The following is a 26,375-nucleotide window of genomic DNA, read 5'->3' on the forward strand; positions in this document are numbered from 1 at the left end:
TGTCAGTCTGTAAACAGAGCCTTGTTTCCTAATCTCCTATTTATTTACCTATTTTATTTATTTATTTATTTTTAAACAAGTGTGTTACTGACATAGCTAAGTTGAACATTCAAACTGTGGGACAAGAATTTCATTGGAGGTCTCCGTGCTGTGGATGGAACAGATTGATGAAACAATGAATTTGAAAATCAAACTGGATGTTGCAGACATACATGCCAGCTCATACACTTCCAGTCAATGCCATCAGCAAAACAGAGGCCACAATGAGCGTTTCAGTGGTGGATTGCACATAATGCCAACCAGGAGCAAGGACTTCCCAGCAAGCAGAGGTACACAGTGCTCTTACCAAAAAGGTGGCTCAAAGTGCTGCACGGACCAGTTCCTCGGTCAGCCAGGAGCAAGAAGAGGATCAGAGCTTCCCCATCACCACTGAGGAGTTCCATATTCCTAACACTGTGTCACTGATTATCTCAGCATCTTCATCTCTAGTACCTCAAACTCAAATTGGAAGAGCTGTATTTACAACATGGTACAGAGCAGGTCCAAATTTGCAATCTGGTCTCACTCCTAACCTATTACTGGTGAGTAATTACTATTACTACCTATTAGTACCTTAGCTTTCAGTCAGGAGATTCAGCTATGAAACTTTTTGGGGGTGGATTTTAAGTTTAAAACATAACTGCAATTAAAAAATATATATTCTGTACATTTACTGTTGGCAGCACGTGCCTCTAGTTGAATTATTTGTAGCCAGACCACGGTAACTATGTTGTTTCATGATTTCCTGCAATGGTTCAGGTAAAAGTTCAGGTAATGACAAAATAGCTTTTGGTTCACTTCAATCTGTACTTACTAAACAAACTGGTAAGTATTACAGCCAAATTCCTACCCTCTAAATCACTGGAGAGATGTTGCCAACACCATGTTGTGTTGAGTGATGCTCTACCACAGGATAAGCCTTAATAGTAAAACTACAATATTAATAAGTTTCACACTTATTAATTCATTTAATTGTTCAGTAAATTTGGCCAGACATGCCAGTTGATATATTTCACAAACAAAGATGTCATGATGAAACAATTAAGTAGAAGACTTTTTACATGGATCTGACTAGAATAAATAATTTGCAAGTACCTACAATAGAATTTATAAATTAGTTGCCTCCATTTACCTGACAAATGACGAATTCATTTTATAGCATGGTGAAAAACCCTACCCTAAGTTAATCCTCACAGAAGAACTTGTTTGCCTGCAATGAAGATGGTTTGGAGAATAAGTTCGCTAGGTTTTGTTGATGCAGCTGAGGCCTGTTGCATGCCACCAAGTGACTTGGCTTAGCTCAACTCTTGCCACAGGCAGCTGCAGGCTGCGAGGCAATGTGTTGCCTGCTGATTCAGCTTATCTGCTAAGGCAAAATTCAGCCCTGGCACAACCTCCAAGGGAAGGCAGCACCAGAGCAGACGCTACAGCGCAGGCACTTAGCAATATTGCCTCCTGTTGCCAGCAGAGGAAAGATTGCCCAGTGTTTTCAAACTTCTTGAGGCATGCTGTGTCAATACATAAAATGCCTTTAATATATGCACATTATTGCAGCTTTTTAGCATAATATTGGCACGTCAGTCTTATTAGCAGAAAAAAAAGGTTTTGTCACTAATAGGCTTGAGTTGTATTTTATTCTACCTGCTATTCTACCTGCAGATCCTACATACAGATGTATAATGGCATCTCTCCCACTGTAACACTTATAGCTGCCTTCTTTTCTCTTTCATCTCTCCAGTGAAAGACTAATGTTCAATCTATTTCATATCTGGCATTCACTGAGTGAACAGTTTACAAGGGTAGAGGAAATCCCATTAATCTTAATAGGATTAAGGGTATTTCTACTGTTCTGCTGATTTCAATTCCTCAGAAATAAAGAATATCTTTAAAATGAATAGCTGGTGGACAAACTGCTCATTAGAGTGATCCATCACAATCAGAACAGGTAGTATAAACTTGCTGTAACTATTTCATTGCATCTGCAGAGGTTACTTCATTAGGACCTACAGTAAACCAGAAAGTAGATAAGTCACACTGGGACTACAGCAAAGTAGGCAACACCTGATAGCCTGCATGTGTGGGTTTAGTTCTGGTTAACACAGTGTACAAGTGAAGTTTTAGATGCAGGTGGTATCGCTCTTACCATATCGCTGTCTGTTCCTGGAGCTGATCTGGTTCTATCACTTTACAAATGTAAGAGTTGGAACTTTACATGGCTTTGAACAGCTGCATCTGTTTTCCACAAGCACTGCTGCAAAGCACTAGGAAAACATACTGCTTTTTTTTTTTTTTTTTTGCTTTGCTTTTTGAACTGCATTCCTCAAGTTCACTCTTCCCCATGTCCTCCCCCCAGAGAAACGAGCTGTGACACGACAGAATCACTCAGCAGCAGCACATCACCGATTTAGTGCCTGAAGCAGCAGAAGGAGCATTTTTAAACATTAAATTACCAATAGGATGAAGGGAGACTGATCCTATTTGCTCTGATTAGTGGCTTTTTCCACAGAAAGAACTCCCACCGTAGAGCCGGAAGCTTTCTGTAGTTACAAACGGGGGATTTTCTGTTAGATCATCTGTCTCGCAGTTGAGCTGCACAAGCACAGCCATTTATTCACGGCACAGCTCAATCCCCTTCCCATTTTTTCCGGAGAAGTCAGTTCAATCCTTAACGCACAGCTGTCCTACCTCTCCTCCGACCCTTCCACTCTATGCAAGCTTTAACACATTATCCTGAAGCGGTCCGTGGGCCCCTCCTACTATTCGAATGAAACAGACGAAGGCTCTCGCTCGCAAAGCTCCGGCTACGAGGTGCTGCCTGGCACAGCAGCACACACACAGCCTTTCCTACGGCCGCGTTCCCGAGCGGTGTAAGGAAGGATGCCGTCCTTCACGCAGCCTTCTTTTAACACAGCATGCACGGCACAGGCTTCGCTCCTCACGCCGTGGAGCAGCCCGTGCCTTTGGCTCCGTATCGCCGATACGTATCCCGGCACACGCACTCGGGCACGGCAAGCGCCTTGCAGCTCCCGCTTTAACGTACCCTGCCTCCTAACAGCGATGCGAGGCTTTCCCTGCACCGATCGATGCGAATGTCACCTCTCCTCCCCGCTCCCGCCCAACCACGAAGAGTGGAAACCACCGCTGGCCATTCCCGGCGCGCCTACCTCCCAAACCGCTTATTCACGTACGCCGGAGGGATGCAGAAGGACATCTAAAACGCAGCGTCTTTAAGCCAGCAGGGAGACCCGCCGGGCAGCTGCCACTTCAGACAGCATTTCATCCGGAGAAATGGAGAGCCGAGGGAACGGAGCCCCTTCCACCGCTGTTGCAGCCGGGAGCCGCCGGCTGCTGGCCTCCGCCGAGGGCGCGGAGCGGAGCGGCGGGCGCACAGCGGAGCGGAGCGGCGGGCACACAGCGCCGCGCTCTGCCGCCGCCCGGCCCGGCCCCGCCGCCGCCGCAGGCGGAGCTCCCGCGGGCCGCGCACAAAGCGGGGGGCGGCTGGCCGGGAGGGGCCCGGCTGCGGCAGCGGGCGTGTGTCTGTCAGCGAGGGGCTGCGGCGGAGGGAGGTGGGAGGCAGGGCTTCGGCGCGGCCCCGCTGGGGCACGGAAAGGAGAGGTCCGGGGCTCGGGGAGGCAGTTTGAAAAGGCTGAGAGAGCCGCTGAAGCAGCAAGGAAATAGAATCAATCACAGAATACCCCGAGTCGGAAGGGACCCGTGAGGATCACAGGATACGGTTGGCCGCCTGGGCTGCAAGTGTACGTTGGTGGCTCGTGTTGAATCTTTCATCGACTGGCACTCCCAGATCGATCTCAGGGCTGCTGTCTAGCCATTAGCTGCCCTGTAGCTACCTGTATCTGTGCTTGGCATTGCCCCGACCCGAGTGCAGAACCTTGCAATTGGCCTCGTACTTCATGAGGTTGGCATGAGCCCACCTCTCAAGCCTGTCTACATCCCTCTGGATGGCATACCTTCCCTCTAGTGTGTCAACTGCAGCACTCAGCTTGGTGTTGTCTGCAAACTTGTGAGGGTGCGCTTGATCCCACTGTCCATATCACCTACAAAGATGTCAAATAATACTGGTCCCAACACCGATCCCCAAGGAACATCACTTGTCACTGCTCTCCACTTGGACATTGAGCTGCTGACTGCAACTGTCTGAGTGCAACCATCCAGCCAGTTCCCTATCCAGTGAGTGGTCCATCCATCCGATCCACTTTTCTTTCACTTGGCAACTAGGATGTCATGCACGACAGTGTCAAATGCTTTGCACAAGTCCAGGTAGATGATGTCAGCTTTTCTTCCTTTCTCCATGGAGGCTGTTACTTCATCGTTAAAGGCCACCAAGTTTGTCAGGCATGACTTACCCTTGGTGAAGCCATGTTGGTTAGCACCAATCACCTCACCTTTATTTTCCATGTGCTTTAGTAGGGCCTTCAGAAGGATCTTCGCCATCATCTTGCCAGGCACAGAGGTGAGATCGGCTGGCCTGTAGTTCCCTATATCTTCCTTTTTTCCCTTCTTGAAAATGGGTGTTATGTTTCCCCTTTTCAGTGGGAACTTCACCAGATGCCATGATGTTTCAAATACAATGGATAGCAGCTTGGTAACTTCATCTGCCGGTTCTCTCAGAACTCACGGATGGACCTCATCAGATCCCATGGACTTGTGCACCTTCAGATTCTTTATATGGTTTTTAACCTGATCTTCACTTACAGCAGGCAGATCTTCCTTCTCCAAGTTCTGACTGTTGCTTTCTGCAACTTGGGCGGTGTGGCTAGAGCCCTTGATGGTGAAGACTGAGGCAAAGAAGTCATTGAGCACCTCACTTTTCTCTATATCCTTCCACTTTCCTTCTGGAGAGGGCCCACATCTTTCCTGACCTTCCTTTTGTAACTGATATACCTGTAGAATTTCTTCTTCTTTATGTCTGTGGCTAGATTTCCTAACCTGATCCCTCACTGGTCAGACAGCTTCTCTGTAGTCCTCACAGGTAATCTGTTTCTGCTTCCACTTCCTATAGGCTTTCTTTTTGAGCTTAAGCAAGTTCAGGAGCTCTTTGTTGATCCACAAAGGCCTCTTGGCATTCTTGCCTGCCTCTTCTTTTTCTCGGGATGCACTGCTTCTGGGGTTGGAGGAGATGGTCCTTGAATACTGACCAGCTTTCTGGGGCTCTTCTTCCTTCCAGGGCTATCTCCCATGTCACTCTGCCAAGCAGTTCCCCGAAGAGTTTCAAGTCTGCTCTCCTGAAGTCCAAGGTAGCAAGCTTCTGCGCACCCTCTTTGACACTCTAAGGATTTTGAACTCCGCCATTTTGTGATCACTACAGCCAAGGCTGCTCTTGAGCTTCACATTACTCACCGGTCCACTGGGCAGGCTGTTCCATGCCCACCATCCTCTGGCACAGACCCTGTCCCTCACCCCCAGCTGCCCCTCCCCTGGCACAGCTCCACGCTGATCCCTCCGCCCTGTCACTGTCACACAGAGCAGAGCTCAGCGCTGCCCTCCGCTCCCTGTGAGGAGCTGCAGCCGCCATGATGCCTCCCTCAGCTCTTCTGCTCTGCGCTGAGCAAACTCAGCTACTCCTCCTACACTCTACCTTCCAGAACCTTCCCCATCTTCATAGCCTTCCTTTGAATACTTTAAATAGTTGTATGTCATTCCTTAATGTGGCAGCCAAAACTGTCTATCTTACCTTTTGTGCCTTCCTACCCTTCATGGGAATTTCAAGTGTGACAGGAATCCAGGAGGAGGACTGCAACGTGGTGCACGCAGCTTCAGACCTGCCTGAAAGCCACAGTGATGAGCTGGACCTACTGCCTACTCCCTCTGTTCTTCACTCCAGGGGATTTGCAAACTTCCTTCCCATTAAAGGAGGAGTTGCTGCTGGTAAAACATTCCCTACACTGAAAATACAGGATATTCAATGAGACTGTTCAGTGGAAGAGCACCAACCACTGCACTGGTTTTGTGGCTTTCTGTTCACTTTTCTTCTTTTGCCCAGTATTTGAGTTGCTTCCTGCCAATAACAGTGTGAAAGGCCGCATCCACATCACACCACAGAAGCATCTGCACTTAGTTATGTTGTGTCTGCCTGCTTGTGGATACTCAGTTTATAATGTGCAAAGGAAACCAATTGCCATCTTATAGACTTTGTAACATGCCAACAGCCTTTGTAGTTATAGAGGATAAGACAGAATCTCTGCTCCAGTGCCTGGCAACAAAGGGTTTGTATATGTAAAATAAATGTATCTGTCTACACAAAGTGTCCAGCTAGGAGGGACTGTAGAAAGACTGTACATGTGCAGCTTTGCAATATGCAATGCTTTTTAGCAATCTGTGGAATCACCCCCACAAATTCTTTAAAAGTTATTTTTCCAGGTTTTATGCAGTAACCATACCTTAGCACTGCACTTGGTAGAAGCTGGAATTTCATCAGAGCTAGATAACAGCTTTATATCCTCTTCTGAAAGACTTGATGCAGGGCCAGTGTTAGAAATGGAGTAACTGCTGATGAAGAATAAGTTCCTTCTAGGTAGACATGAAATTCCAATCCAGATCAAAAGAAAAAAGGAGAACCAATTGCTTTTCCTCCTGGACTGTACAGATTGAGGTAACAGTCCAAAGTTAAAAGCACTCCTATGCTCCACACAGAGGGGAATAGTTTGGCAGAACGTCCATCAACTCTAATAACTTTTTCGATAATTTTGTTATGGAACCTTTATCCTCTACAGTTGCTTAGAGTAATTCAGTACGAAGTCTCGACTGCTGAGGAAACATTAACTTAGGGTTCACATTGATCACATATGAAAGCCATATTTCAGACAAATCCCTTCTTTCTTTGTTTTACATACCTGAGGTTTAGTAGTTTGTTTTCAACAGAGGCTAAAGTACATTTTCTGAAGAAGACTAAGGTTCGACCTCTTCAGAAATCTCTACTTTAAGGAAAGGTTATGTCTTGTCTCTGGTCGAAAGCCAGCAAGCATGGCTCCTCCGAGGCATTAGAATTCAGAAGTAATTATACAGAACAAATGAAAAGACTTGAAATTTCTTCCTCATTGGAATAAATTTCATTTTTACGTTATAACTACGGCTATAAGAGATTTTCAAAATCATCTTGGGATTTATAAAAGCACAAGACATTATTCATTCTTGTAACTAATGAAAAATAAGAAGGAAGTTCTGAACCAAAGAAAATGGCAATTTTTGGTGCAATAGGGAACCCAGATTGAACATTTTCATACACAAAGTAAAATTTGTCTTTAATAAATGAGGGTAAGGTACAAGGTAGAATGAATGAGACTATGAATATAAATTCAGCAGAAAAATGCTTTTGTCCATGAGGCACTCCTCATCACCCATGAGAACTGAATGTTGATGGATCTCCATCAGCTTCAAAGGGTCTGGATGAGTTGCACCAACAACACTGACCCAGTGTGAATAAAACACTCACAGAAGAGCCAGGGAAAGTCTGGTTTCTCCTCCCAGAGACCAAGCTAGCCACATCCTTCTGACACACCAACTCATTTCTTCAGATCTTCTTTTCTTTCATATTATTGGCCAATGTGACTTCAAGCTATCTGTGACAGACACGATCTTTAAATACAGCAGATGGATAAAAAGCTTCCCATTTTCAGCTAAGAATAGTAGATGTCATATTAAAAAAAAAAAACAAAACAAAATCACAGAGCCCAAGCCAGCAGACTAAATTAATACTGAATTTTTTAGTGTCCAATCAAAAAATATGCCCCCCAAGAGCTGTTCTCTTGGCAGTGCACAAGCAAAGCTATTGCCAGCTCTCCATGCTGAGGTGTCACAGATGAGCCAAACAGGTTGGGGTGGGCCCACACAGCTGCCACCATTCACTCTCTCTGCAGACCAGTATCATGGTAGGTAACATTCATTCACCAGAAGCTTATAAATATGCAATTTTAAAGCTGAATCAGTATGTCACTGGGAGGAAAAAGTATACGGAACTTATTACACAGTATTTTTCCACCCCCTTCTTATTCTAGAAGGACTGTAATTATTCCCTGCTGCAGGAGCTGTAGAGTAGTAATCCCTCTCCTCCTACATGCTTCATTTACAAGTTGAGAGCTAACAGCCTATTAAGTTTTTAATAAATTATACTAAAATATTGTGGCACTGTTCTAAAAGTAAAACTTGGAAATGAATTGTAATGGCTATGTTCCCGATACGTATAGAAATATCCATTAAACGCTTAACTTTTTTTTACAAAAATGTGTTGGCTTATAAACATCTGTGATCATAAATATTTCTCAGAGAAGAACTGGCAGTGAATGTGTAGTATTAGGCTCTTTTTTTTTTTTTTTTTTTTTTTTTTTTTTTCAAGCAGAAAGCTTCTTCCTGTTCACTATTAATCTCTTTTCCTTTCATCTCAAATTTAATTCATCTCTAGGTTTTTACAAAGTCATAAAATTATTCATGTGCTAAGAAGAATAGGGAATATGAGAACAGGAAAGACCTCACAAAGATAGGATAAAATTAACAATAAAAATACTGGGCAGAGTAAAGAAAATATTAAACCTTCAGTCTTTCAAGATTACAGCATTGGTCTCAGCCATTTTAGAAAGTTTGAAAAATAATGCTTCTCATTTTACAGTCAGAGGAACATTTTTGATGGGGGCTGAGCAGTGCTGTGATAACAGCAATCAATGGAGTTTTCTGTTACTGCCATCTTTTGTGTTCAGACTTATGCTTAACAATGGTCCCCAAATCCATGATTGAAATATTTGACTGAAGTAGTTTGGTTTTCAGGCAAATTGAACATCCACCTACTTCACTGGCAAATATGGAGTGCAGTTTTCTCTGGAAGTCTCTCATTAAGCCTGCAAACTTCAAAAACCTTACATTTCATATCTGGGGTTCTTCTATCCCACTCTATCTCTCACCATCACCTTATATCTCCCCAGAATTTGTAAAGAAGAAAAAAGAAGGGCAGAAGAGTCAAAAGATCATCAGATACAAATGCTGAACTCATTCACTCACAGGACATGTGTACATATTGAATGGCTTCAGAAAAGTGCTTGCAGTTTCGGTTTTGATTGCTATTAATCAAGACAGGGTCTCAAAAAGGTAACTATCAATAGGGAAAAGTTGTTCTTGTGCTGGTTTCATGAGCATGCCAGAAGTTTCAGAAAAATACCAGCTTTCTTAATATTTTGTTAAGCAACTCATGCCTTATAAATGTAGTATCAAATAAAGTAATTCTTAGAAGTACCCTATGGCCAATGAAAGTGGAGAAGAATGACTGTAACAGTATGAATAATTGATTAAAAATAATAAAAAGAACTGCAGGAAAAGTTTTGATCAACACTAAAAAATATGAGTACAGTAGCAAGAACTTCAATTATTTTCCTATCTGTTGCTAAACATTCTTAGCTAAGTACTTAATCCTGTAGTTGGGTTTTAATAAACTGGCATTAGGACAGCTGTTATTGTGTCAGCATCACAATAAAAATCTAGAGGGCCTTACCAGAGATCATCATCCTGACAGGAAAAAGGATTTTTGCTATTTTCTTAATAAACAACAGACAGGATGCAAACTTCCCCAGTATTTAGAACCTCTCTCCTGTCCAGAAACTAAACTCACTGTTTCATTATAATTAGTACCCTTGCAGATTTCTTTATAATTGCTAATTACTTTTTAATCTCTCTGGCAATGAATAGCTTTTCTAAACTTAATTGATTTCACTCACGAGGACTAACAGATTACCCAGGATTCTGCTCACCATCTGTCATGTAAACACAGGTAAAGAAAAATGTTCTTTGCTTTTTCCTTCTCACTTATCCCTCTTTTCCATTGGAGTTGTTCTGGCCAGATTTAGACTGACACACAGTACCTTCGAGTGGACTCATTTATTTGTAATGGATTATTTTTTTTCAGAAGCAGAAATGAAACATATAGTGAACATTAGAGGCTTTCTGTGAGTGGCAGAGGGTTATATGAAAGCGCAAGATTTTCCTGCAAAGACTGTGCTATTCTTAATCCTAAATGTAAAAATCCCTACAACTACAAGGTTCGAAAATAGCAAGCAACTGGATTAGTTCATTATTGTATTTCTCCAATGAAAGAAAACTAAACTAAGTGATGCTATTTGTCATCTTCTCATTCTGCACTTCAGGGAGTGAAGGAAAAGAAAACCTTGTTCCTCCAATCTCAAAGGTCTGGACCACTTTTTAGTGAAAACTAATTGCCCCATAACTTACAGCTCTAGGAAGTGAGACTTTAAAAACAACTTTCTGAGAAGAAACTGATTGCACTATTCCCAATCCAATGAGAAAATCATCTCCTTACCATTGTAGCACCGTATTTCCATTTTTATGAAAATGCACCAAATGGAGACTATGGGATCTCTTCTTTATAGCTCAGCTACGTTCTACAGATTTGTTAAGTGCATTTGCTTGCAAAACACATGGTAGGATTCTGATTCACTCATGCATTACTTTTCTTGCTGTTGTGGCTCCACTGAAAATCTCCTAGCCACAGCACCTTCTGGTAAGTATTCCACAGCTTCAGTGTCCGGAGTAATTTCTCCTTACTTTGGCAAGGAAAAGTAAAAGATGATCTTTTTCTTAACCCGACTTGCAATAGCACTGTGGAAGTGTTTCAGCTGGCCAACATACCAGCTGTTCATTATCATCTATAAATGCGAGGTGTTGATGAATAAGAAGAATATTGCTGTCATCTTTTAATAAAAAAAAAGTATGTTTTGTGCTGAAACCTTGCATATCAATCCTAAGTTAACTGATTCATTCTGATCATTTTTGTTCACAAGTAAGATTGTCGGACATTCATTTGCCAAGTAGGTAGAGGGAAAAAGATCATTTTTAGAAACAAAACATATTTCATTTTCTTTTGGCATCTTCACTTGACAGGGTGGGATAGATTTTGTTTTCCATCCATTTGTTGTCCTTCTTTACCCTTCACTGCTTTCATCCCTGCTTGCAAGATCTTCACAACCATTTTTACAGAGCTAATCTCCTAAATAACCCCTGCCTGTCATTTCTTCCAGGTGCAGGTGTCTGACTTCCTCATTTGACTCTTTCCAATTATGGTCTTTTCCAATTCTGGAAAGACCAACTCTGTGGGGTAAATCTCCATCAAATCCCAGATTTGCCTCACTGATTCTCGTGTACTGTAATTCAATTTGGAGGCAATCCAGACTGCACTGTATTTTATGCTGTGTTTTGTGCAAGAAGCTTCTGATCAGTCAAGACCAGATTTTATTCATTTATTTCTATTATATGTCAATAAAGCGAACAAACAAAACCCTCTTAAGCACTGTGCAAATTATGTTGTCTGAGATTGTTAATATTACAGAAAACAGGAGTTGTTAATGGCTGGCATTTGGAGACAGTGTTTGTCAAAGTAAAGGGTGGTTGAAAAGCAAGGAGAGAGGGCTGGTGAAAGCTAAATAGTAGAAGTTTTAAGCATTATGTAGATAATCCCAGGTTGGTAACAACTGTAAGACATCAGCAGCTGATTTATGTAACATTAATAGAAGAGGATGGTGAAAACAGCTGCATTTCTGCTGGATATTTATCTATATCCTTAATGAGTATGAATTAGCTATATTAATTAACTCTGACGTTAATTGCAAGACACAATGTGATGACACTGTGATCAGAGCCCAGAAAGCTGCTGTTCCCTGCCTTCCTGCTGGGGCGACCCAAGCACCTTCCTGTTAGCCCAGCACAGGATGGAGGGACTGCTTCACACACGGCTGCACCCACTGGTGTGCTCAATCACCTCCAGAAACCTCACCCATCCTCCACCCCCATCTCAACAGTTTCTTGTTCACATCCAGTAAAAAGGGAGGTCCTAAATTCTGGTGATGTTGTTAACTTGCATCATGCTTCAGGGAGGTTGGCTGAACACTGGTCACTGCCTGAACACAGCATGTCCCATCACACCAGGACAGCAGCAGGCCAGTGCTTGGAAAGAAAACAGATGTGTTCTGGCTGTGAAGCCTGGAGCAATGGTTTGTCCTGCCTCGTGGTAGGAGTGTAGAGAGCACAGGGTGGAGATGGTGCCTGGATATCGAGGATCCCTTCTCTTAAAACAAGCAGCCCCAGGGGGAACTTCAGAATAGGGGTGTAATGCAATGCCTTGAATTTGTATAACACACAGCAAATGCATGTATGCACGTATGCATATGCAATATTAAATAAATGTTGTGACATGCAGCTCAAGTTCAACAAAGTGTCCGCATTGTCTGCATCCACCTTCATCACCGTGAATCAACTATTTTTTTCAGTATCACCAGCAAGCTTCTCAGTTCAAAAGTAAGGAAATCCTTCTCCGATCACTTCAGAGTTACAGTGCTCCCATCTGTCCTGTAACATTCTCTCTGCCCATGGAATATGTAGGTTTCCAATCTACTTGCCTGATTCTATTTAGAATGCTAAATTCAACCTTGTTATTGACAACCCTCTAGCAATTCACAGTGCTGTAACGCATCAGCCAAGATGATCCTGATGATTTTTCAGGTTCACAGCCACATCATGAGACTTTGAAGTTAATAATATTACATGAATAACAACTTCAGAAATGCTAAAGCATTTAGTTAAGAACTAATCAGAAACAAAAAATACAATGACCCCTTGTTCTCTGCAAGACAAAGTGGAAATATCTGCCTCATTCTTTTCCTATGTCTCTGGTTTCATGAGATTTACATTATTAAAAATTGTACTCCGAGGCAAAAGTTGTAGAGCCAGCTGAATGCTGCTCATTTTCAAGTCATGAGTTTCTATTTGTACAGTCAAGTCATACAAGTTAAGAGGGTGGAATACGAAAGCAATAATCTAGTAATAAGGAAGTGGGAAGAAGTTTGAGTGCTTCCAAAGCCTCACTCCCTCAGGACTGCACATTTACAGCTGAGTTTTTAAACATCCTGGGCTCCAACTAATACCATGAGCATGGAGTAGAAGGTAAAATTGACAGATTCACACATTAACAGTTCACTGAATTTTGCATCTTGACAACTGCTAAGTCAGAATATCATTTATTTTTCATAAGCTGCCATTCAAAAATAAAATCAATTAGGGAAATTTAATGCAGAGCTGTATACAGTGCAAAAGAACGTGTGTGGTTTAGTGTTGTTCTTTATTAATTTGCATTGTCTTAAAAAAGACCATCAGTAGATTTTCAGAACTGCAGTTAATGTTGGAAGGATTGAAGGAAATAATGAATGAATGAGCAGAAAACAAAGTGTATTTATAAAAGACCAACTAATATAATTTGTCCATGGAATTTTACCACTCATGCAGAACATATTTGTATTCAAAAGTTTGAATTTCTCCTCCTTTTTCTGAAGGAATGTCAAGAGATACTGACCACATTTCAGCTTTGTTGTAACAATTTTCCACCTAAACAGCTGCCAGTTTTAACTATTTAGTGCCACTCTGTCAGAGAACCGAAACTTTAAACTTCATCCTCTTTATTTCTTCACTCAGACATCTCTAAATTGTTTCTTCCTCTACCTTTCCAGCCTCCAGTGGGTCTCCTCAGCTTCATCACAGACTAAATTCAATCTCAGTCAACTTATAACCAATTTCTTCTAAGCAGTGATTTTATTTGTCCAGCACCTTTTGCTTTATAATGCCATTCAATATGGCACCTGCCTCACGTCAGCCTCATCCAACCTTCACCAATGGCTACTTAGGAGCTTGTTTATTCATCCCCTCCAAGAAATGCTTCACCTAAAAGAGAACTGCAATTCTCCATTTTTTAAAGGAGTGAAGAAACCCATTTTTCTTTGTCAGCTGCAAACTCATTCACATATTTTTTTCATCATTACTCACTATAGGATTTTTCAATCACAAAAACTTCTTTGTCCTGCTGTAAGGGACATTCTATGTTCTCACATTACCCATATTAAAGTTAGCTCCTTCTCCAGAACCGTTAACACAATCTAGAACTGGTTTTCCTGTTTCTTTCTGGTTTTTAATTCCTATTTTCCTAGTCAAGGCAAGTGAGAATATATGGAGATCAGAATCCATGAAAGCAAAATAAAGTTTCGGTCATCAGACAAGCTTGGTCTGATGCATTTCTGAACTCCATCACAAATGAAAAAAATAATTTAAAATATGCAATATTGCTTTGTATAACTCTAACCTACTAGTATTTTCCACTTCATTGCTGTTCTCCCATTCCTTTTCATTCTTTATGAATATGCAGGATGTTCATGTAGAGTATATAACTACAGCAGTGTATTTTTCAAGTCCTTGAAAAAACTTCTGCTCTGTTACACGCAGTAAGTTCTGGAATAACCTCTCCCAGATCTGCTACTGAAATTTGTGCCTCAGTGCAGATTGCTATGGAGAAGGCTTGGAGCACAATCCTGTCAACTCTATAATTGGGAAACTCCAAATCAAATTTAATCTTCCATGCTTGATTTCATTTTGGTTAAAAACATTCAAAAGATTTCCTTCTATGTGGATCCTTCACTTAGAGAGAACGAAACAAGGAGAAAGAAGACTTCTTCTACACATATAGCTTATTGCTGTGCTGGAAGAATATCTTCTCTTGCTCTGGGTTTGCTCCTGCCCTGGGAGGTTCCAGCAGCCACGATAGCTGACAGAGAAGGGAAAGATGACCATGCTGTTAATATCAAAGATGTCCCTTCAGCCTCCTTGAGCTGCTGAGCACCGTGCTCAACACTTGTGTTGGCAATACAAGATGTCTGGCACTGTAACATCCAGCTGCCTTAAATGTAAGCCCTGCTGTTGACTCCAAAGGTCAGAAACTGTATTATAGACACAAGTGAGAATTTTTATTCAAGTGTTTTCTGTACGCTTCCAAAGTGTTTTTATCTTCTCTTTATCTGTTGCATATTTCCTATCATGTTCAGTAGAATGAATGACTAAAAATCTTTACCCAGTTATAAATAAACAAATGGGTTTCTAGAACTTACCACCTCTCTTTTTAACACAGGGGATTATTCAATGTCCCTGAATACAGGGGGAAATGAAATGAAAACAGAGATCTTTTGCATTAGATCAAAACACGTTAGGTACAGTTTCCTTAGGAGTGTAATTGTAGTTGGCCAACTTAGTGGCATAGGACAGAGATTTAACAACTAAAAGGAATATCAATCAGGGAGGGAAACAGCCTAATACAAATTTTAAAACTGATTTTGAAATGCATGACATAAACAGTCTGTTCCAGCTGTTTCTTTTCTATATAAATTGAGCTGGATTCAGGAAATTGGAAGGAAGACATCAACTTGGTAAATAAATTTATAGCAGATAGACCATTGTCAGGTTTGTTGCCCATAATGTCACAAAACAACAAAAACACAGCATAGAATCTGGTAATGAATATTTAACAAAATATATAAAAAGAATGAGATACTGCAGTCAATCATGGGGCCAACAGCAGTGCCAAGTGTTGCACAGAAAGAGTACAAAATCCTTCAGAAAATGCAAATTCCCAGAAGTACTGTAAAAAAAATAAAAAAATCAGACTTAGTCTGGAAAGACATTATGCCCTTGCAAATGTGTGTTTGGTACTGGCTTTGGAACTGCTTGCATTTGCAGCATTAGTTTTCCTTGAATTGCCTTGCTCAAAATAAAATTTTATTTTCAAGACTGTTTTTCAAACCAACAAATGTTTGTGAAATGTTATTGTGTATGGAAAATAATATGTATGGGCAATAATAATGAAAAAAGTATCTTAAGAAAAAGTATATAATAAAGTATGCTTGCACAATTAAAACACAGGATTGCTTAAAACTTGGCCAGATTTACAGACCTTGATATGAGTGGAAGTATATTTTGTAAGTTGTAGCACAGCAAGAGGGCATGAGAGGATCCAGAAGTTTAGAATTTCATTGTGAAGTTCTGGTTCTGCTTAATTAAATGTACAGAATGTGCCACTGGAAGCAACTGCAACACGCTGATAAAATGATGCAGTCTCTATGCATGTCTTCAGCAGAAGAAATAAAGATGAGTTAACATTTGTGTTACTAGCCAGAAGCAGCCAAACTCCATCTTTCTCATTTTAGCACCATCAGCCTCTATATTCTAGTTGTAAAAACAATTCTACCATCACATTTTACCTTGTTTATGGGGCTTTAAAAATTGTTCCTTGGTAAATATCTGCAGGGATTGAAACATTTCCATTACTCACATGCTTCTGAGAACACCATTTGGCTTATCTTTGAAAGATCCTGAGCAAAATATTAGAGGTGTTAAAGAGAAAGGGAGATAAGAATCTCACAAGAAAATGGAATCTTCCTGAAGACTTGTTTACCAAAAGGAAGACAGATATCATCACTGTTTGTTAATAGTTTGGAGTTATTTCCCTTACTTGGAATGCCGTTATGAATTTGTTGGCTATCCAGCATGACAGTGGTAGTAGTGGCTTTCAACACACCAAATTATATAACCCTACTCTGTGTTTACATGATCTTGTATTGAAACAAGAACAACTGCAATAACCTTTAACTGCACAAAGCATCTTAGACAAAATGAGACTACTGTAGCTCAAATGTCTAATTTTTACACACTTCACTGAAAATGAATGTTTCAATTCTGACACATTTATTCACTTTGCAAGAACCATACAGCATGAGACTGTCCATTAACTAGAATAAAAAGACACCGTCTTAAGAGAAGATGAGTTTCTGTAATGAACATCTGATTACAGAAGAATTCCCATTAAGTTTGCAATACAGTTATAAGTAGTTACTGTTCAGCATCACTCAAAGGTATATGTTTTGCACAGGCACAAAAAGAAGTATGGCTTCATATTCTCCACCTTTGCTTGGATAACCAACTTGTTGTTAAGCCAATACAGGCAGCAAGCAATCCATTGCATCTTTTTTTTTCTTATCCATCTCAGTCCTAATAAAAGGGGGTTGGGTTTTGTTTTTATTTTGGATCACTGCTGAAACACATTTATTCACTGCTCTCATCAATGAGGAGGTATATTCCTAAATCTTGGTTTGGTTTTCAGTGAATCATGCAGATACTCCTGAGTTCAGTCTCTCACATCCACTCCTTCAGGTCATTCAGATTTCACAGTGCTGACAGGACCGTAGTCCCAAATTAATTACTGCACATGAATTTGCTTCACTAGGAAGTCATAAGTTGAGGAAACTAGTATCTATAAAATAGTATTGTTACAGCTCTGATAAAGTAGGAAAACTATGTCCCTTTATTAGATCAAATAAAATATTTGAAGGCAATGGACAAGTTTCCTGCCATGAACGGCTTTCATTAAGACCTGAATCCTAATTGTTTATCTCAGCTGCATTGGCTGATGTAATGCTGTTCTCCAAAAGCCTCATCTCTCTACTATTCACAAACACACAGTGCAATTCTCCTTACCTTGCACACTTATTTCCAATGGGGATTTGTTGGCCCATTATCTTTTTCTTCCAGTTCTTTATTTTGAAAATAGAAGGAAGTAAAAAGTGAGTAAGGAAAATGATCAAGAAGTCACACTGAATTTTCCTGAAACTGAACAGTTACTGAGATGTTATAAATTATTGGTGCACAAAACTGACTGCAAATTGTGTAGGGAAATGGCTGTGATCGAGGCCCAAATCCACAGTCCTTTGGGTTTCATAACCTGGGATCATGACAGACTTTGAGCAGCACCATGCAGATTTACATTCTGTCAGGTTAGTTTGCTGTTGAGATTTTTACTGCATGAATCTATTGGCATAGTGTAACAACAAAAGAAAAATAAAGGGGAAGTACTGGAACTGCTAAGGAACTATTCTGAGAAAAGAAAAGATCTGCAAAAGGAACATCATTATTAAAAAGTTCTTTCTGAAGAAATGTAGTGATGGATTGGAGAAACCAAGCCAAGAAACAAGCACTTGCAGTAGAGTATTAGACATAATTAGGGAAGCAGGAGATGGAATCTAAATCAGTTACAATAGACATACTCTGCTATTTCACAGCTTCTTGCTCTAAGTGTGCTGTCCTTACAGCTAGGAAGTGACAGTACTAACAGAATGGTAGGAAGGCTATTCGGTTACCACATTCAGAAGTGTTTTCACAGTTTTGAAGAGAAGATCCACAAGTATCTGAACTTCTTTCTGGGGAAGTTAAACTGTGAACTGTGGGTTGAAGAATGCAAAAACAAAGAATGACAAGAAAACCAACACCACTCACTCAACCAACCAAAGACCAAAACAACAGACACAAGTCTGTCAAGGCAAAATTAATTGCAACTTATGGCATCTGAATGAAATCACACATCTACACTATTACAGAATGCACTGGGAAAATAAATGTTACTGATGTACTGATGTCCTCTGCAGACATTTCTTCACATTTTGTGCTCCTGAATAAGATCTGGTTCCCCATAAATAGCATTGTCCCTTCACCCCCATTCATCCTCCTCTTATTGTTTCCTTATTAAAAAAAATGACTTGATTAATTGTTGCAAAACCCTTCTGGCCTGGAGGAAGCTCTGGATGTTATACTGTATCATCAAGGGGTAAAGATCATTTTAAAGATAAATACACTAAAAAAATACTGTTTCTGGGTCTGGCTAATGTGTGGTGACCCTCACAGTAACAAAATTCTTATCCATGTAGATGACAGGCCTGTGAAGATTCATTGTATTCCTAAACAAATCACTGTTTACCATAGAGATTAAAATGGAGGTCTTATGAAAGGAAAAGTGTACTTAACACAGAACAGTAGAGTGATGGTTCCAGAGTAGATCCCAGGTTGATAACATTACAGGACAAAGGGAGGTACTTGTGATGCTATTAAGAAAAACACTTAGCTAGTATATAATCATAGAAACAGGAAAGATTATCAAATGGAATAAGGTAGCATCAATAACCCTCAATCCTGGGGAAACCAGTGTGGATTAAGTTCTGCCTTTGCCCAAAGGAAATGGCTAATTTAAGAAAATGAATACTTTTTGCAACTAAGATTGATATTGACAAGGCTTATTCTATCCAACAATAATGCAGCGAACATTGTCAAGATTAAAAGTATTTATAAATCAATATTTATGAGATAGGACAATAGCAAATGTTATTTACTACTTATCCTTCTAGCCCTGTTATTCATCACAGTAACAGTACCACATGATGTTTCCTCTGAAGTCTAGAGGAGGAAGAAAAGCTTGAAAAGATTTCATCTAATTGTGAGTTCTGTCTCTTCCACTCACATTGATGTTGCTTTCAGATAACTTCTGCAAGGCTCCAAGCACACCCTGAAAAGTATTCCTTCCCTCCTCCCCAAACCACAGTCAAACTTTGCCTTTATTTGCCTCAGATTTTTCTATGTCATTCTCCATTACTAAGTTTGTTGGCTAACTCTTATCACTGGCAATCCTTGCAAAGTTCCTTATTATTTCTGCACAGCTTCCTCCTTTATTTTGTGCTGATATGTAAGAAATGCCAAAGAACAGCGGTGCTGCAGATCTAAAAAGTTCAAGAATCCCTTTCCACAAACACTCTAACATGGATAATTATATTCCACACACTTAAATGCTCAACAAATCTATAATGATACTTCAAGGCTTTTTTCCCCCCACACTTCATCCCCTAAGCTTCCAGCAACTTGAAACCTCCTATTAAATATGAGGGCTGCTCTGAAAGTAATGCCTCCTATTTTATTATGTTGGCCCACAGTGTCAAAAATGGATGTTGGTGGTCTGGCAGTAGGGGTTGAACCTTCCTGCCAATATTCTGTTACTTTTTGTTGACTTTTTCAGATGACAGCAGAGAGTCTGACAAAGTGATGTGGAAGAGCATACCATACAGAAGTGCAGAACTGGATTCCTCCATGTTGAAGAAACAGCATTCATTGCCATTCATTGACACTTACTGAACATTTATATGAAGAGCCAACAGTGGATATGAGCACAGTGAGGCAGTGGGTTGTGCGTTTCAACAGTGGCAGCAGCAACACAGAACACCAGCCACGTTCTAGGCAGCTGTGCAGAGCTGTCACACCACAAAGTAAAGAAAGGCACCATCAGCTCATTTGCACAAATCAGTAGATTATGACCTTTGAATTGTGTATGGCACTGAATTTTGGCTTCAGTGTGCTGGAAAAAAGTGGTGGCAACATTGAAATATCATGAAGGTCGCATCAAGTGGGTCCCACAAAAGCTCACACAGGAAAAGGAAGAACACCATATGCAAGTTTGTCAGGAACTATTGTACCAACACGAGTCCATAGGTGACAGTTTCCTGGATTGCATCATTACTGTTGACAAGGCATCATGTCACCAGTGAGATGGAGTCAAAACAGCAGTGCATGGAGTGACAACATGTGAATTGCCCCTTGAAGAAAAAGTTCAAGACACAGCCCTCAGTGGCTTAAGTCAGGGGGAAATTCTTTACAGAGAGAGTGGTGAGGTACTGGAACAGGCTGCCCAGAGAGGTTGTGGATGCCCCGTCCCTGGAGGTGTTCAAGGCGGATTGGATGGGGCCCTGGGCAGCTGGGTCTAGCATTAAATGGGGAGGTTGGTGGCCCTGCATGTGGCAGGGGGATTGGAGATTCATCATCCTTGAGGTCCTTTCCAACCCTGGCCATTCTGTGATTCTGTGATACTGTCTTTTGGAGTAGGAAAGCGGCAATACTTCCAAGTTACCTAGAACCCAGAAAAATCATTCACTTTGATTGCTACATTGCAACGCTGACTAAGCTGAAGGCTCAAACTTCTAAACTCAGACCAGAGAAGGAGACAGCCTTTTTCTTGCAACCTGGTAACACTATACTCCACAGCAGCCTGAAAACCTTGGAGAACATTGCCAATCTTGGTTTGACTGTCCTACCACATACCATATAGACTGGATTTAATGCCTTCTGAATCCCATCTGTTAGATTCAGAGAAAGATGGTCTGTGCAGGCAATCCTATCCTAGCAATGACACAATCATAACAGTTGTGAAACAGTGGGTCACCTCCACTAGTGCAGATGTTCACAAGTGCAGCATACAGTTTAGTGTACACCTCTGGTACAAATACATAGCTAATGAAGATGACTATGTTGAAAAAGAGTATTTTGAAGCTAAGAAATCTCTCTGTTAAACAGCTGTACAATTAACAAATGAACAGTTAGAAGAGCAGCATGGCATTTTACAGGCTTATAGTTAGAAAGATTACCATAGTGAAAAGAGACAATGAAAAATGAAATGCTCACCAATATCCTAGGCTCATAGCAGAAAACCCCAAAAAGTAGGATTTCCCCAATAGCAGCCAGCCCTTAAATGGGGTCTAGGAGAGGTGCAGCCAGGCTCCACCCCTTCTAGTCACAAAGCTGAATTGCCTTCACCTGTGCTCCATGGCTGACTCAGTGCTTGTCTCGGGTGATCAATCAGTGGTTTAAGGCTGTGACTCAACAGTTTGCAACAGCATTATTGTGCTCTTTGTATCTGTTGTAGTTTCCACAGAAATAAATAGGTTGCTCTGAAAGTAAGGGCTCTTTTGTGAAAGGCCCCATATTTATGTAAGACACATACTCACAGACATTATATGCACATGCTGCTATGCGTGTATACCTTTTTGATGTGCTTTGAGGTGAAAGGCAGTATATTAATGTGCGATTACTATCATTTCTTCAATAAGAAATCAAAGGAAAAGAAGATCAAAAGGTAGTGATTTCATATAAAAACACAATGTGAGGGCTCCGTCTTCCTGCTTTGTCGACCATGTTATTTATTGCCCGTAATTATTACTGCCCTTTCCATGATATAACTAGATTGCGTGTTGTAGATTATTAGAGCGATTATTCAGTATTGGTAAAGCCTTATGGTTTAATTAATTCCTAGTGCAAGTGAAATGATTAAAGTCAGTCACAGCTTTATCTATGAATGGAGTAAAACCAGACTGTTTTTCTAGCACCTGGCCTGCTGCTTTATTTCATTGTTCCATTATAATCTTTATCTTTACTGCCAAAAACCCACATAATTTCCACCGGCTCCACATGAGACTCAGACAAACAGTGACGTGTAGCTCTGCCAGGAACAGCAAAGGGAGAGCACAGCCTACTCTACTTACTGCCTTTTGGTACCACACACTGTTCCTTTATCCAAAAGACCTATTTATGAAGCATTGCTTAAATTCTTACTTATTTCATGTTGATTTCAAGAGTAGTTTGCCGAAATAAGGATGAGAAATGAGAACTGATCTCAAGTTCTGATCCATCTTTCAGCAACTACCAATTCTTAAGGAGTAATCTCAGAGATATCATCAACAGTAAAATGCACTGAAGTGAGACTACACAACTCCCCACGCTTCAAATTCAGTGTCTCAGTAACAACAGTTTATCCCTACACTAAATATCTAGTCTCTGTTTGCATTGCAGATTTAGTGAAAACATGATGGGAAGAAAAACATGAAAAAAAATGGAAAGCACCTAGCAGAGTACAGAATATCTACGCTGCTGAATTGAAAGCTGGAAGGGAGTTTGACCAGAACTGAAAAATGAGATTCATCCAGAATCCATAACTCCAATTATCATTGCATTCCTTCCGCCAAAAGTGCTGGACATGAAACCAAATTTTCTTTTAAACACAGATGAACTCACAATGTGTGACTGGTAGAAAATTTCTTTTAATTTACCTCTATTTTAAACATCTAAACAGATCAAGAATTAGATGCATTAAACATAAAATTTAAAAGAAAAATATATGTACAAGTAAACCAAATCTTGGTATTTTGCACTTACAAAACTTACTTTTCTTCTATCTAGATACATCAGTAACTATAAGGATAATGATTTAGAGCTCAGGCCTTGTTCTCCAGTAAAGTACAGTATTTGTTATGTTCTTAAGAGTACCGTATAATTAAAATCTGTTGCCTCTATCAGAGGCGAGTCTTTGAAGAATGCTGTTGTGCAGCTGGTCAGAAAAACAGAATGCATGAAATATTCTCAGATTTAAATGTTTGATTGCTCTCAGTATAATGAGAAAAATGACAGCCATGCTGGACATAAATTATTTAAGCCAAGGAGAACAACACCTTGCATGTGAAAGAAGCAGCTCCATTGTTCTGCTTTTCCTGATTTGAATAGCAATTTGAGTCTCCCATATTCTAAACAAGAGATAAACCTATCCATCAACAAAAGACATTAGTTAACCTGGAGTTCCTGCACAATGCATAGTGAGCCCAAGAGTCTCTTGCTCCAGAAAGACCATAACTTCAGTCTAAGTCACATATCAGTGCCTTCTTGAGTTCTTGCTCTGTATTCATTATACTGAAGACTTAACCAGATCTGTTCCTACCCTGAGAGAGTGCCTTTAAGAGTGGCTCTGTGGCTGCTGTGGGATTTTTCTTGTCCTCATTGCTTCTGTTGCAGAAGACCATATACTGAAAATATTGCTTAGTGTTCGTTCATAAAAAACTGGCATATTTCTATTTCACTTTTTCTTTCTCAGGAAACCTGGTACTAAAGCAAATAATTAAAAAAAAAAAAAAAAGAAAAAACTGTTGAAAAACTTCAGTAAGGTATACAGGGATGCTATACGGAAGATTTTTGCAGCCCCCAGTTTTAATCTGGTAAGATTGATAGAGATCTGGCCTTTTGACAACTGTGACGTTTTTAAGAAGAGGGAGAGCATGATCTGCAAGTTTAGAATCCTGCTTATCTTCGGCCTTACCCAGAAGTGCCTCTTTCTTAGCAGGAACAACAGAGGGTATAAAATCTGAAGACGTATTTGTGCCGTAGTAATCTTTTCCTTAACAAACAGTTTGAAATAGTACCACAAACATAAAGGAGGTGCATTAAGGAGGGATGATTGTTTTGGCACCCTCAGGCCAGCAGCAAATGTATTTCTTGTCTATAGCTGAGACTTGCTATGTAGGTTAGACGAGCAATCCTTGCAAATTTTCAAACGTACAATTAACAAGGACCACCCTCACCTTCAGAACTGGCAGTACTTACCTCCAGTAGCAACCAGAGGTCCCTCCTTACAGAAACAAATCCTAAAAACATGCATGATAGCTAGAAAGCTAGAAAGAGATCTATGTGCACCTGTAATACATTCTCTTGTCAAGGATTCGTTTCTTAATGCTAATTAATCTGATATGTTCAAGTATTCTAATTTTACCATTTTGAAAAACAAAAAATTAAGAATAATTTAAGACATTGACTTGCTTTTGCAACGATGAGCCACGTAGGAGGTATTTTTCCTCAGAAAAATTTACCTCACCAATCTGTTCCTGTATTTGGAAATCATTTACCTACCACCTGGGATCATACAAACTGACATACGGTACTGTTATCATCTGTCTCCTGGCAGCTAGATATCTACATGAGAGGAAAGTTTGGCCTAGTTAGCACTAAAGAGCTATTAGGAAGAGATGAATGATATTTTTTTCCAAGCTGAAATTACACTTGAATAATTCTTAAAATATTGAAGCAATAATTAAAGACCAGGAGGGATCCACCTTGCCACATTACTATTTTTAAATCTAGGGACTTTAATGAGAAACAAAAGAGAAGAACAATTTAACACAATAAATAATTCAGTGGTGAAAGTCATGGCCACCAGAGAAGACATTTATGAGAAGTTTCAAAAAATGATTAGATAAAATTATGAAGGAAAAATCCTTAAATGACTATCAGATCTTACAACAGGAGCAAACTCCAGTGCAAGAGGCACCTCCAGTGTGTTAAACTGACAGAAGCTGGGAGAATATTTTGGTGCAAGTGTTTCTATATGGTTGTTGTTTTTTAATTCTGTCTCTAAAGCATCCACTATTGGACACTGTCAAAGACACTGGGGATGGTCACCTTTCTGTCTGACCCTGTAGCTGTCCTAAGTTACAAAATTACCAGCCATCATGCAAGCTCTAAAGGAATATCAAGTCATACTCCATTATTTACGTGTAATCACATACTTTTATTTATATTTGAATACAGATGTAGATCATAGAATCATGGAATGGTTTGGGTTGGAAGGGACCTTTATGATCACCTGGTTCCCTGTCATTGTTACAGACATCTCTTCCTTCAGGTTGCTCAAAGCCTCATCCAGCCTGGCTTTGAACACTTCCACATTCACACTGTCAGGCATCCACAGTTTCTCTGGGCAATCTGTTCCAGTGCCTCACCACTATCTGAGTGAAGAATTTCTTCCTAATATCTAATCTAAATCTACTCTCTTTCAGTTTAAAGTTGTTACTCTTTGTTCTATTATTACACTCTCTGATAAAAACTCCCTCCCCAGCTTTCCTGTAAGCCCCTTTAGGTCCTGGAAAGCTTCTGTAAGGACTTCCCAGAGCCTTCTCCAAAATGAGAAAGCCCAGCTCTCTCAGCCTGTCTCCATAGCAGAGATGCTCCACTCTTCAGAGCATCCTTATGGTTTCTCCTGGACCAATTCCAACAGCTTCATGTCTTCCTTATGCTTGGGCCCCCAGAGCTGAATGCTGTGCTGCAGGTGGGGCCTTACAAGGGCAGAGTAGAGGGGCACAACCACCTCCCTTGCCCTGCTGGTCACACTGCTTTTGATGCAGCCCTGTATCCAGCTGGCACAGACAACAGATTGTGTGCACACACTTTCTAAATGGTTAGCTAAAGGGATTTTAAGTATGAAACATAAGCTACCTGTGGAAAAGTGGATATATGGCAAAATATGCATGTGACACTTTTGACATCATAATTTTATTCAGGCTCCAAATGCTATTTTGAGATCTTTTAACATCCTGCAGTCTGCCTTTTATGTTAATCACCCTACATCTGCTCTGACTGCAATAAAAGATACTTAAAAGGAGAGGGACATTTCCAATCCACAACAGAAAATACTTGCTAAGCAGTAAATATAGCCAAGAGTTCAGCTAATATCCTGTGCATCGTCATCTGCAAATCTGTGATAGTCACACATAACCTGTTTTCTGTTATTGAACTCATGGAACTAGTTAAGTAAGCTGCATACTCCTAGAAAAGTAATGACACTGACTGACACACAGGCTTGAAGTCAAAGAGCGTGCTGAAGGTTGGTAGCCCTACAGCCAGTCCAAAATTATGTAGATTACAAACTTTCTGATATTTCAAATGCAAATGTTTTATTGATTCTGAAAGACTGGATAAAAGACAGATCTGGTGATTATGCTCCAGAAATTTAAGAGATATTGCTGGTGAACTTACAAGCTGTGGGGCAAAAAAAAAAAAAAAAAAAAAAAAAAAACCAGAACCAAAACAACCCACTAGAACAGAATCCAGCATATCTTTTTGATGAGAAAGTGACTGAATGAAATCTTCTCTTCTACATGACAACCCTAGCTGTCTACAGAGATCAGAGTCTTATAGGGGATGCAAAAAAGCTCAGTCCAAAGCAATCTACATGGTTTTTATTTTCATCTGTCCTTGGGCTCCTGGCTGTTAGA

At 40.4% G+C, this 26,375-nt stretch overlaps 1 protein-coding gene across 5 annotated transcripts in view; it reads right to left on the reverse strand.

Annotated features, from left to right (window-relative positions):
• The window catches only part of TMEM108 (transmembrane protein 108), a 237,966-nt gene that overhangs the window by 151,586 nt on the left and 60,005 nt on the right, over positions 1 to 26,375 (reverse strand). The window contains exon 1 of one of the 5 annotated variants that reach the window (XM_090142455.1): positions 3,204 to 3,431. The exons of 3 other annotated variants lie outside the window; for them this stretch is intronic. The gene's annotated coding sequence lies outside the window, so the exon portion shown is untranslated. Of the gene's footprint in view, positions 1 to 3,203; positions 3,432 to 26,375 lie in introns of those variants that run through there. One more of the 5 variants, XM_031590322.2, reaches the window with a different exon arrangement.

This window comes from Phasianus colchicus, chromosome 6, assembly GCF_987193195.1.
Source record: "Phasianus colchicus chromosome 6, bPhaCol1.hap1.1, whole genome shotgun sequence".
In the NCBI taxonomy this organism is placed as follows: Eukaryota; Metazoa; Chordata; class Aves; order Galliformes; family Phasianidae; genus Phasianus; species Phasianus colchicus.